General features: G+C 42.4%; 1 protein-coding gene across 13 annotated transcripts in view; it reads right to left on the reverse strand.

Moving 5' to 3' along the window:
- The window catches only part of GALNT9 (polypeptide N-acetylgalactosaminyltransferase 9), a 132,346-nt gene that overhangs the window by 48,693 nt on the left and 69,863 nt on the right, over nucleotides 1-13,790 (reverse strand). The window contains exons 1-2 of one of the 13 annotated variants that reach the window (XM_053993962.1): nucleotides 12,074-12,105; nucleotides 8,712-8,819 (exon numbers count right to left, since the gene is read on the reverse strand). The exons of the other annotated variants lie outside the window; for them this stretch is intronic. The gene's annotated coding sequence lies outside the window, so the exon portion shown is untranslated. Of the gene's footprint in view, nucleotides 1-8,711; nucleotides 8,820-12,073; nucleotides 12,106-13,790 lie in introns of those variants that run through there. 13 annotated transcript variants of the gene reach the window in all.

Consider the following 13,790-nt stretch of genomic DNA (forward strand, 5'->3'; position numbering starts at 1 on the left):
GAAAAATTCACTTGCTCCATCCCTTATTGAACTCTACCAAGTCTAATGGGCTCTACTGATTCATTTTCACTTAATTGGCTCTAAGATGCTACCTCATTATTAGTTCAGCTGCAGGCATTCATACCATCTTGGAAAGGTAAATTAGACCTAAAACCAGGGAATTACTCCTTTAATTAGGTTGGATTGATCAGAAAGGCTACAAAGATCACCTGGATTAACTACAAATCAGCATATGTGCCCTGCTTAGAGTCAGGGAGTGACAAATGACCACAGAGGCCCTGTCTTGTAGCACCCAGCAGTGTGAGTCCAAGCTAGGGGATGTTCCAGTAAGGCCATCCATCCAAGGGGCCACAGACTGCAATCAGGCTTAGCTGAAATTTGTTATTGTAATGAACTGAACCTTCTCAAAGTAGCAGATGCCAGGAGGGAAGGATGTTATATGGATTTCCAATACCAGCCAAACAGCCTCAATCTTGGAGCCAAAATTCTGTCACTCTGATGCTCCATGGAGTGTCTTGTTTATGGACTTTTATTACTTACTCGGCTTTGTAAACCACTCATTCCAGAGCTCCCTGTGGTATCAGCAACTTATCACTTGCCATCAGCTGTTGCATATTATGTACATTAGTAAAGCTCCCCACAGAAACACAGAACAACAGAAGCAGTTTGGTTTATTTTCCCCAGCAAGAAGAAAAACAAAATCAAGATTTCCACAGAAAAAAGCTCGCGAATATATAAAAATTAATAACAAGGCAGTAAATGTTTCTGTGCCAAATGAGAGAGTGGGCAATGAAAAGCTCTTCATTGTGTGGGTGCCTGGCTAACCTAATGCACATTCTGGGAAAGACTTTAAGATTTGCCTTGTGCTCCTGTAAGTGTCCTTTTTCAATGACATTTGTGTCACAGCTGCTCAGGTGATCTTAAGGATTCTCCCTTTTTAGCACCCAGCCTCTGCCATCAGACAGCTCTCAGTAAGAGCTGAACCACATGGGGGGCATGCAGAAGTCACTGCTGCTGGGATGGTGCCAAAATGTATTTTAGGAAGATTCCTGTTGCTTTATTAATTTCAAGTTCCATTGAAAAACAGTCCTTAGTTACAATACAGATACCCCTACTTACAAAAGCTCATAAAGCAATCTTGGTTGCATGCAAAACATCTGTACTCTGTGTGCTGTTATGGCTATAAATCTGCATTATGCTCCTCTGCACACCAGTATTTATCTTTGTTGTTTAGTGCACCCCTGCACACTGGAGAATTCATTAGGAAAACGACAGAGTCATGCAGTGTGGCTATAAATTAGTGGGCTGCTGCCTGAAGAAATGCTATTGATTTTGCATGGTACTCCTGGATTTGCATGTTTGCCAGTTAGCTTAACCATAATACCATCATGTGTATCAAAAAATAGCCTCAAGAGTTGAGTCTGCAGCCCAGCTAAAGGTACATTCTGGCAGAATGTGAAGCCTTCACAGAATGCTAGTGAGGAAAAAGGCCCTCAAACCAATTAACTAAGTGGCTTAGATTTAACCAAGCATGAAAAAAAAAAAGGGGGGGAAAAAAAAGAGGAGACCGCTACACCCAGGGCAAAGTAGGAAGCCCCTGCAGGACTGCTGGAAAAGTGTTACCCAGGAGATGGAAGACAGGAAAATCCAAGGAGGAACATCTGTTTGCAGGCCTTGGTTTGTGATCTCCATGGGCTGCAGCTGCCTTGGCATTTTCACCTGTGACAGGGACACCCCTGTGTCCTGTTGTCACTTGGCTACAAAAGCTGTGAGTTGGCTTTGATTTGTTGGCAATCAATTATTGCAGGAGAGCCAATTGATCACAGATCATGATTAGCCAGATAATTTGCTCCATATTTCCATTAACGAGCCCAACGGGCATGATTAATTGCTGCAGGGGGTAGAATTTCAGCATGGCTAGTGGGGAACTTGCTTTGTAATACTGTGAATCCCATTACTGTTAATGGAAATTTAACAGCCAAATCCCCTGTGGATCACTTAGTAAAAATTACTCTTTAAGGTTAAAGGGGATTTCATTAATAGTATTCCAGGATGCTCTGATTTAAAAGTACTGTAAGTCTTTAGTGTCACACAGAAATATGCATCCCACTGTTTTTTGCATATCCCTTGTTATTATATCAATCACTTTACCCTTCTCAAATGGAATTTCAAAACATAGCTCAGCCTATTGAAATGTAAGGCACATTAAGGGTAAATTTTCTAAAAGTTATTCAAGGAGATTTATCTGCTAAATTCCTATTAATATTAACGGAATTGCCCAGACACTACTCTGAAAATGAACCCCAACAACAATTTATCAGTTTCCTTGGTTCTTGATGCCTACATACAGCAGAACATACACCACATTCCAGCCCAGATTTGGGCTGGAAATCTGGATACCACGTTGTCACAGCTGATGACACCTAATGCTTCATCTGGCACTAGTCTGAGATGTAGACAGAGTCTTACAAATTACTGTCTGGAGCCAACACATGGATGTCACTTGAACCTAGCTAAAGGATATGTAGAAAAGTGTTAAGTTGTCAGTCTAGAGTGCCTTCCTGACTGTCAATCATTAAGAAACACCAGTGACAGAGTGCTCCTATTGTTGGGCAGTCAAGTTGATAGAGAGTTAGGTTCCCCTGAAACGTAAGGCTTATGTTCTCCAGAAGCCAAAACCCATTAAGACAGACACCCAGAGGAGTCGCCTCCTAAATACACATGAAACAAAAGCATAACTGCAGACACTAGGTAGTGTCTCTCAGACTGATTACACCAATCCTTTAGATTGGATTTGGCCATTTGAATTTCAGCAATATTGCAGTGTGTGCATGGGCTCACTCATTTAACCTCCACCATGACCATTCAGTGAAAACACAGCCTTCCATGCAGGCTGATGCGTGTGCACACCTCTTTGATAGGGTGTTCAAATCATGTGGCATTGAACATCCACAGGAACTGCTCCCTGAGACACCCTCCAGTAACATTTTACTGATGCAAACCAATAGAAATCCACAGGTGATTGCTTAAAAAAAAAAAAATAGGTACTTTGATGTTTTGGTTCAAAGTGAGAGAAAAGACTGACTGGATCAAAATTCATCAGCTGGCACAGTTAGTGTCAGCCACAGCTTGATGCCACCACAGCCAAGTTATTGGCAAAACCCCCGACTAGTTTGGGAATACTCATGCACATAAGCTGAAACATCCAAATTAATCAACCAAAACAACCTGTCTATGATATCCAGCAGTTATTAGCATTAAAACCATCCCTGAAACAATTTGGCTGCCCTGGACATTAAGAGGGATTCCCCCAGCCCAAATTTCCAGGATTTAATGATACAAGGCACTGTAAAGATTTAAAATTTGTTTTCTGTTCCATTTCTACACCCCATGATTGTTTTTGTACTAAAACTGTGTCCATATTATGCAATCTGCTCCTTGTGCAGTGTGGGGCCTCAAGGTCTGTTTTCATCAAGTGGGAGAAAGGCAGCATTGGATTCTCATTAGCATGAGATAATTCTGAGCTACTTTGTCCAACTACCTGAGGGGAATGAGTGGATGAAAAGAAAGAAGGCAGCATTAAAAAACAAGCAGCCACACAGAGAAAGAGAGACCAAAGGAGCAGAAGAGACAATCAGGCAAGAGATAACAGAGGTACAAGAGATAACAAGGATACAGCAGACAAACCTCAGAACAGGATTCATTCTTGAGACCTTGAGGGTTTCAGAGACTTCTCCCTGTGCATCCAAGTCCGGCCCTCCTTCAACTCATTAATCAGATTCTATTTACCTTCACCTCTGTGTTCATTTCCTGAGGTCACTATTTCAAATTTTACTTTCAAATGCATAACACCTCTAGAAGTCTTTTCCCCACTATCTTTCTACAGTCAGAGGGGATGTCAAAAGAAAGCTCTATGATCAACAAAGGCTAATTTCCCTACAAAACATAAGCCTCTTCTATTTTTCCTCTGAATTAATTTCTGCTCAAATGAAAACATTCCCTTTACATTCTCACTTCCTGTCATAGACAGGACATCTGGTTAGCTGTTCTTGCAATTGAAAAGGCATCTATATTTTTCTACCCTAAGTAATGGTAACCTGAGAAGGTTTTCCCCTTCTCATCTAGTCTAGGCTTCTCCTATTAGGCAAGAAACTCCTCAAACCTCTAACACTTCTCTTACTTTGAACATCCATTGTGAAAGACATTTATGAGCTTTCCTGGGAGTTGCTAAGGTACTTAAGAGGTCTGGTGTCCACAGCAGCACTGAGCTCATAAGTCACTGGCACAGCTAGAGGAGAATGTGGAACATTAAGGTCTGGTGGAGCCGAGCCAGGAAAGGCGGAGGGAGGGACAGGAGAGTGATGAAATAGAATGAGATACATTGGCAAAGGCAGGAGACAGAAGGTGGAGAAAAAGTCTAAAGACTTGCCAGAAAGAAAGGATTTAAGACTGGGAAGAAAGCTGAACCAAGGTGGGAAAATGGTATGAATTTTCAACACAGCCCTTGGACAGCTCGGGATGATTTGGTCCTGGGCATTTGTCTCACACACTTCAGTGCCTCATCTCCACCATCCCCACAAAACACTTCCCTTGTTGCCAGCTCCACATGCAAAATGCAAAAGATATCCAAACCTCCATGACTGCCTTAGGGAGGATTTAATGAGTGCTGCTTGCACACCTCACCTGCCTGCCAGGGCTGAGAACTGAGCAAAGTCAAACATGTACCTCCCTCTGCATCTCATTGTCATGGTTGCCAAGCTGGTGCCTGTCACACAACCAGCCTGGTTACATCTACACCTTCCTCAGCCCTGCTTTGGTTCTGTATGTTGAAACACTACCAGGCAGAACTGACAGCAGATCTGTGTTTAGCCCAGAGACTGTTGTGAAAGCACCTAGGGATAAATAGGGATGTGGCTGACAGTCAGCCCTTCACATCTAGACTCCAGAAAAAAATGCCCCACAAGGTATGCAGAATGACAAAATTTTGTGTAAAGATCTAAAAAAAACATCTTAATAAGTGTAAGAATTTGCTATATTTTCATGTAGGAACTGCCTTTGACATTTGACATGACAGGAAACGTTGCTCCAGTAAGATGGACAACAGGGCTGTGCCTAATTAAAATAGGCAGAGGGAGAGAAAGTAAGTTATAGCAGACAGACACATCACTGCATCTTCCTGAAGAGATACGGAATAGGGATTAATGAGGAAAGAGAAAAATGAACCACATTTCCCTCAGCAATTATTTTTGCTGTGCTTCCAGCTGGAGACAACCATGAGTAACCTGTACAAATGAAAGCACCTACAATGCTACTGAGCACACAGTGACACCAGCCTGGGTCTGAATGCAGCTTTCCAACATCCCTTCCCACTTCTGCTGCGGCCCAGGGAACACCTCAGCACAACCCCAGGAGCAAAACACATTGACCCTCAAGTTAAGAAATGGCCTAGGGAGGAGATGGGAAGGAGGAGGCAAGGTAAAGTAGGAAAGTCAATGGACTGATTCAGTTTATACCAGGTCTGGCTTAACATTGAGGGTGCTCACTGAAGAACACTGGGCTTGGCTCCATGATCTATTATCTACAACTCCATCCCCTGCAGGGATGGGCCAGGTTCATTTCAAGCAGTTAGTACTACCACAGGTAGTTTCTAAACTGACTTTACCAAAACTCCACCTCTCCTCTCACAAGGTTCCTGGCAAAGCTTGGTTTGACACAGAATCAGAGCCATGTCCCACTCTGCTACCCTGACCCCAAATCAGAAAAATAATGGATATTATGAGTGGAAACAGGCAAGCACTTTTGTAGGAAAGCAAAAAAATATCCTTAATAATCTCTGCAGCCTTTTGACTGAAGATCATTTGACTTTTAGGAGCAAATCCCTCCATGTTTCATTTGGCATGTGTTCAAGAAGCCCCAGTTCTAGCAATACTAATGCTTCTCTCTTATCTATTTAGTTCAACAGCATTTTTTTTTCTGCAGTTCCTAAGTCTGGCACAATACTTCCCTGACCCTCAAAATATAATCTTCATCCTCCTCCCTATTGCTTTGTAAACATTTTGGTTTTTTTTTCCCTCTAATACCAGTAATCAGAAAAGCACACATTTTGAGGCTTGGAGACACCTGCTTGCATTGGCTAATCTTCCCAGAGCTCCTCTATGATTCTCAAAATCCTTCTTGCTAGGCAATTTGCTTCCTCCCACTCAGCACCACGGCTGACCCTCCTTTCTGTCACACACCCCATTCTCTCATCACTGTTCTTAACAGCATCCTTAGCCCTGTGAGTGCAGGATACCATCCATCTGGTGAAGATCTTGTATTAGGAAAGGCCCTTTCTTCTTCCCAGCCTTTTCTGTCTTGATCTCTGTCTACCCCACCTTCTTTTTATATGAAAAAAGGCAGTTCTATACAGGTAAAAATCCCTTTTAGTAACTCCTTCCATTCTAACACTACACATGTATTGAAGATGTATCAGTTCATCAGAGCACGCAAACATTTTGGCACATAAACAACAGATTTGTAAGAGTCTCTTTTAGATTATACATATGTTATTGATTATGTGTACTAAGGGGACAATTTATGTACAAAACTGGTGGCTGTATATTTCTAGTTAAGACAATGGAGCTATGCAGAACACTCACAATGAAAATTTAAAATCCACTGAATTTAGACTCTGTTCTGCTTTCATTTTGTAAAATCAATTGAGGCAAACCCAAAGTTTCTCTCTTTAATTCTTTTGCTACAAAATACAGCACATCCATATCTTTCTGCTTTTGGAGAGAAAAATGCTTCTGCACTTGAAATTGTGCATTTCAGATTAGCTGTACTATGAAGCTCAGCGTCTCAGCATAAATCCAAGTATTTCACAGAAGCCCTTGTGAGGAAGAATGGCCCAAAATGAGCACTAGTCCATGATCTCTACTAACATATAAATATGTATACACAGACTTACATACACAAACACACAGATGAGTTATCAAGATGGGGAGACAGAATGTGTGCATGATGCTGCAGAAAGAGGGCATGCTTAATTAAAGGATATCAGTAAAAGAACAAGTTGACATGTCTGTGACAAAAAATCTGGCTTTGTGATGCATCTGATGTTGGGGAGGATTACAATATTTGATTGTAGATTGAAGAAAACTGAAAGTTCTTAGGTGGAGATATATGAAATAGGAGCAAAAAACTCCCACCCTATCCTCAAATTCTTTTCACATGCTCATATAGCAATCAACAAAAGAGAAAAACCTCTTATTAAAAATAAAATTACCTAGTGATTTGCATTGCTAATATTCATACATAAGATGGAAATGAAGCATCCCAGTTATGTTTTACAGAAAATCACAGAGAAAGAAAGCATGTACTCTGTGTCATGTGAGTTTCTGTAAATATCAGCATTGGTTTCTAAGTAAAAAGACCCTGCCAAGCCAAGATCTGACATGCAGAATTCAGTTGTGGCTTGACAGTGTTCAGCACAGTATGACAACATATCAAGAGACTCTTCCAATGCCTTCTACTTCTGTTTTACTGTAGTTAGAGACCTGCTTGCTGTTTGGGACCCAGAAGGCCTGAGCCCAGGTCATTTTAACACCCCTGGAAGGGTGGGAGGGCAGTGGGTGGGACAGGCACCAGAGCTCTCTCTCTTCACAGCACACAGCAACCCAACCTCCTTCTGACAAAGGAAATCAATACCACAGTCAGAGATGTGCCCTGGCTTGGCACAGAATCTCAAATGAACAAAAGGCCTCCTTCTGCCTGAAGATCACCCCCTGAGCACTGTATCAAAGCTCACCTCATTTAATGCAAGCATCTGCAGAGGGTATTTTCCCCTCCAGGCCTTCCACGTCCTTCTCTAACATTTACTGTTTGAGATCAGTAGTCTATACAATTTATCGCACCTGTCAAGGCTAATTTATTCATGCGATCTGGCAGTAATCAAAAAGACTGAGATCGATGTGCCAGCAAACCCTGACATTTATTCATATTTTAAAGTCCTGTTTGACCTTGAACTGCAGCTAACTGGAGCTGAGCTGTCAGCAGCTCTCTGAGGCTCGCGGGGTCTGGCAGATCGGCGCCTCTTGGCTACAGGCATGATGTCAGGGCAGCAGACGCTCGGGCCAGCAGCAGGACAGGCTGAGCCACAGACAGAGGGTAGGAATACAGCTCCATTCACAGCTCAGTGGTCACAGACCCACCAGCCAGCCCAACACATGCACCAGTGCAGCTGATGCCTTAAGATTTTAGATTTCGTATTTTTCAAATCCTACACTGCATCAGTGCCTAGCTCTAAACTCCATAGGAAGTGTAGTTAATTGTCTTCACATTTTAGTTAGACAAAACAATTCCTCTGAGCCTGTGATCCAAGGACATGCACACATTCTGTTTCCCCATCTTGATAACTCATCTGCATGTTTGTGCATATAAGTATGTGTATACATGTTTATAAGTAAGTACAGATCATGGACTAGTGCTCATTTTGGGGCAGCCTCAGGCCCTGAAAAGTATAGACAGAAGTAAATCAGGGAAGGAGCAAACTAGGAGAATATGACTTCATTACCTGAAGCTCTAATTGGAGGATTAATGCCTGATATGCAAATAGACCACATTTATATCTGCCTGAAAATCTTGTGACCATTGCCCATCTTGGGTGTAGCCTCTGCAAGGCTTTTGGCTGCCCAGGGTGTATCTTTTGAAGGCCTTTGATAAATACCCACCTTGTCCTCCCAGCTCTGTCTAGCCTCTGTTCTAGGCAGCCATTCCAAGGCATCACAGCTTGAGACTCCACATTCCTGCAGTACAAGTGTTTGGGAGCCAATGGATTTCTTGATGAGGGATAAGAAGGGTGAGGGAAGGGAGAGAAGAAGGAATATGACGTGTGTGCACAGGCAGGATGCCTGTGATGTGGTGCTGCCACACTGTCCTCAGCAGACTGCTGCCAGACTGGCCCCAAGGGCTGCTCTTGGCAAGTGGAGGGGAGGCAGAGACAGAAAACGACACCACCTCTCCCCCCTGGGGCATCAGGGACAGTGAGGGTGAGCTGGCCACAGAAGATCTATCAGAAACTCTGCAAGCCACCAGGAACCTGTCACCACAACGTGGCAACACAGCTGGAAACAGGAATGGGAAAAACAGATCTCAAAAGGATTGCTTTGGATGTGCTCTCACACTCCTACTCAGACCCAGAAATTAGGATTCACTCATTCCTTCTGAAGTCCATCACACTTGTCCTTTCTTCACTCAATCAGGCCCTAAAGGAGCACAGGAATTTCAAATGCAATTCTTATAATGTATGCAGGTGCTGTAACCTCCAGTAATCATTTCAGGTTTTGAATTAAGACCAATTAGTAGAGAAATACAATAAAGTTTGTTTTAAATAGTTTCAGCCTGGCTCTACAATCAGATGACTCTCAGACATCCCATGAGGACATCTTTGGAGCCTTCTGCCTCAGTTTCCCCCTGGTTAAATGCAACCAAACTCATTTATCTGCTTCCTCAGAGCATGCCAGGAATTACAGACAGGACCTGCTCTGAGGTTTCTGACTCATTTGCTTTTCTTCTGATAGGAAGGTATTTGTGCAAATGAAATTCTCTCAGAGACACAGAGGAAATCTAAGTGGCACTTTAGGTAGAAATATGCAGCTAGAGTTTTACTAAAACACGTGAATAAATTATTTTATCACAGTCAAAACACTTGACTATGTGATATGCAGTTGCACCCAAAACAGATTTTGCAAATGGATTTTGTTGCTTCTCTGGGTTCTCCTTGGCTGCATTTCTCATGCTATAAATTCTGTATGTCATATTAAATATGATTTTTCAGTGAGATCTGCTTTTTCTAACCCTAGAATACAAATAGAAATGATAGTTGTGTCATTTTGTGTTTGTTTTCTCTCTCTTTTAAATAGCTAACACCTTTCCATTATTTTGAAAGAAAGCTACCAATGGAAAGCAATTGGCATTTTGACCAATGCTTTTGTGCACATTAAATATATGTCTAACACTGCCATGAAATCTAATCTGATATTCATGGAAGAGGAACAATGACATATGAGGATGCAGAGGGAATTTATCTATGTGAATCTAGACTGGCTGCAGCACACAAGCAGTGAAGCTACACGCAGAGCTGTGTTACAATAAACATGCTAATAAAACATTTCAGCCAACTTGTTTCCCTTTTTTTTTTTTTTTCCTGTGTAGAAAACAAAATTAAAGAGCATCTTGAAATTTTGTGGCTGTAAGTATTTTAATGAAGTTTTTTTTCTGTCTGTGCTCAGCCAGATAAGGATCTGGTTTCCTGGCTCCTCTAAGAGGTGGTGCCAGGTCTCACTCCTCTGGGAGCTCTTTGGGGGAGAAGCACCAACTCCTCTCTCACTGCTGGCTAATTTGCTGCTGTCTTCTACACAAAATGCTCTTTCAAGCACAGTGTTAAGCTGCCTTTTTTCCATGTGTTACACACAATGCAGATAATGATAAATTTGGCACCAAGGAGTGGACCTTTATCCAACAACACAGCTACATGCATTATTCCTTCCCTGCTCCTGCTCCTCAGCTCAGAGGTATCTGTCACACAGGTCAGCTCAACATGCTCTGCCTTATTCAGGTGACACTACTGCAAGGATAATTATTAGTCAGTTAGAGATTTCTTTAGCAGCCCAAAAAAGGTACAGCAAGAAAATGTCACATCACCTCGCAAAGTCTTCCAGGCAGAATTAAAACAGAGCCAAGCAAACCTAGGCCCCACAACTCTTAACCCTCCAAGCCTACAATTCAAAGATCACCTCTGTTACCCTCATGCTTCCATGACAAAAAAACTTCCACTTGCCAGTGGTGATGATTTATAGGTTTAACATCATAAATTATGGTGAACTGAACACTCCTGCAAGGGTAACACCCCAGCTGTACATTAAAATATCTACAACCCCACCTCCAGACCTGCACTCAGCCTGGAGGAACTCAGTCCTAAGGCTGGGAAGACTTTTCCCAAATGAAGTCATTCACCTGGAGGTACCTGGGGAAACCAACACAACCACACATTAGCCCTGGTCACTGCCAAGGGAAGCAGTTTGGGCTGTGACCCACACATCCACTGGCTGCTCCTCCAGAACCTAGCCAGGCTGCTGGGCTGGGCTGGGACAACCACACAGGACACTGCTCCAAGCCAAATCTTTACTCCAACTGCAGAAATATGGGTTGAGAGGACTCCTCCCATCTTAAGAGCCTTTTATACTTCCTAGAGATTCCTGATTAGACCTCTTATCCCCCAAAAAATGAAAAACAACTGGGGAGCTACTCAAAAAGTCAATTAGGAAAGGGGCATCCCCTCTCTGTGGGAACAGCTGGTATTCTGGATCACTTTCATATCTTGTTTTTTTTTTTTTTTTTGTGTGTGTGAAAAAAGGATGCATTCCACAGAACTGTTTTTTTTTTTTTTTTAAGAGTTCTGAGAGAGATTCAAAATGGTTCCAGAAAAACTCAAAAAAATCTTTTGCCAGGTGTGCTGGGACCAAGCTAAAGATGGACAGTTGGGCACCTCTGGGCACAAAACAGCCCAAGCCAAGCTTTCAGTAATCAGCATCAAAATTTAGAGTTCTACAGACCATTTGGAGTTCTGGACGAGCTGTTATTTTGCAACACAAAATATGTTGTATCAGAAAGTTTCTGAACAGCTGTAGCTCATCTCTAGTGTTTGGTTCAGACTCATCATTAGGCAAGTGAAACCTATTTCAATCTCAATTAACACTCTCCTCTTCATTTTCCCCCCCTCTCTCTCTCATCCAGTTCACACTTGCCTCTGAAGAGGAACACATGTTAGACTGAGATCAAACCTGCAGGAAAGGGGCTGAGAAGAAAGTGACAAAGACTAAGGAAGCATTTTTTACCCTCAGTTCTTTTGCTGTTCTCTTTCTGAAATTTCCAGCCCTGTGCTTTGATAATGTCCTGGTACATGAAAGAGTTTGTAACATAAAATGTTACACTTGATGGAGCATGATGTGATACTGGAGCCAAATGGCCAGATGCTCTTTTCTGAGCTATTTCCAATGCTCCTACTTTAGAGAGTGTTTTTAAGGGTACTCACAAGCTCCAGTCCTGTAGTGTGCTGGCAGTTCCATGCTAGAGCACCACTGTGCTGTGTTCTGATGAAACCACTGTTTCTCATGCAAGCTTAAAGTTATCCTTATTTTAATAAAAAGAAAAGTAATGAAGAAAATAAGAAAGAAAATAAAAGATATGGTTCAAAGTAATTGAAGACAGGTAGGGATTTGGGTGTTGTCTCCAAAACCAGGATCATACATCCCATTAAAAGTACAATTAAGACTAAATTAATAATCTGGTCAGAGAAAAACCCAAGTACTCTTAACTTCATCAGAAGAGGCCCAGGCCACGTTTTAGCTGTTTGGCTTTGCTTTACACTGTTTGCACATCCTGTTCTTTCATGTGGGGAAGACCCTTTACAGAGGAAACCCTCTGGTTTGAAATGTGGCTGAGGTCAGACATTTGAACTCTGTCCCCAGTGCTGGTTATCACTGGACTCAGCCTGTCCTCACCTGCTTTCCCACCATCTCCCTGGATCTGTTTTGGGGTAGGATCTGACCTCAGAGCTGGGATCAGGGTCCCTGGCACTGCTGATAGCTCCCTCCCAGCTGTGAGCACAGATATTGCCCTCTGCAGCCCATGGAACTGGCCACTGCACGTGGGCAACCACCAGTGGTGACTCTGGGTGGTTTTTGGTGACTCTGGGTGGTTTTGGACACTCCAGGGCTCAGCAGGCTGGGGTTTAACACCTGCAGGGGCTCCTTCCTTTGCCACAAAGTCTCCTTTTCCAGAACTGCTGGAATCTGTGCAGCTCCAGTGGAATTAGGAGATGCTGAACCCTTGGATGTGCTGAGGGCCTGGCTCATCACTAATGCACATCAGCACAGAACCAGCTGCTCCAGTTCCTGCTCTGCAGAGGGAAGGGAGCTGGGAATTTGTGGAATCCAGGGAATTCATGGAAACCAGGGAATTCATGGAATCCAGGCACCACGACTTCAATCCTTTCATGAGCTCTTGATGCTTGGCTCCACAAGCTTAGCATTCTTTTACCTGAGGAAATAGCTATGAAACTGCTAAATTAAACTGGAGATGGAAAAAGGGGACACCTTTACTTACACACTTTATCTGGAGGGTGAGACCTGGGAGATTTATCACTGAGATCTTTGCAGCCTAAGCACTGGGGCAACTTCCAATAACAGAGATTACATCACTTACCAGGATTTTGCTTAGGCAGTGTGAACTGCTCAGAAACATTTTAATAGCATTTAACTTCATGCTGAAAATGCTGATTTATTGCACTCCAGTGTGAATAGGCATGTCTAAGGACAGAGCACACTACTTTTTCAGATGTCAGCAACTGTGGGGTTTTGTTAACATCGTTTAAATGATTAAATGTTTTTGAACTAAAAGGGTTTAAGACTTTGAAGTCAAAACTGAATTAATTTATACTAAAAATTACAGCTTGGGAAGGGTCAGAATAAAAATGAAGGATTTTCAGATTCACCATAATAAGACACTTTGATTGACCTCTATTTTTTGTACAATTTTCACTTGTATTTTACCACAGCACGTGTGAAAAAATGCTGGAAATTTGAGTAACTCACCAGAACTGAGTTTCTATTTAGCTCTAAGACTAGGGATCTGGCCTCATGAATCACACAGAGCAAAAAGCATTGTCCAGAATTCAGAATTAAAGTTTGCTATACATAAACCTTGTGACATTTTTATTACAGCATACCAGTCTGGAATCTGCATTTAAA

This window comes from Vidua macroura, chromosome 18, assembly GCF_024509145.1.
Source record: "Vidua macroura isolate BioBank_ID:100142 chromosome 18, ASM2450914v1, whole genome shotgun sequence".
NCBI classification, from domain to species: domain Eukaryota; kingdom Metazoa; phylum Chordata; class Aves; order Passeriformes; family Viduidae; genus Vidua; species Vidua macroura.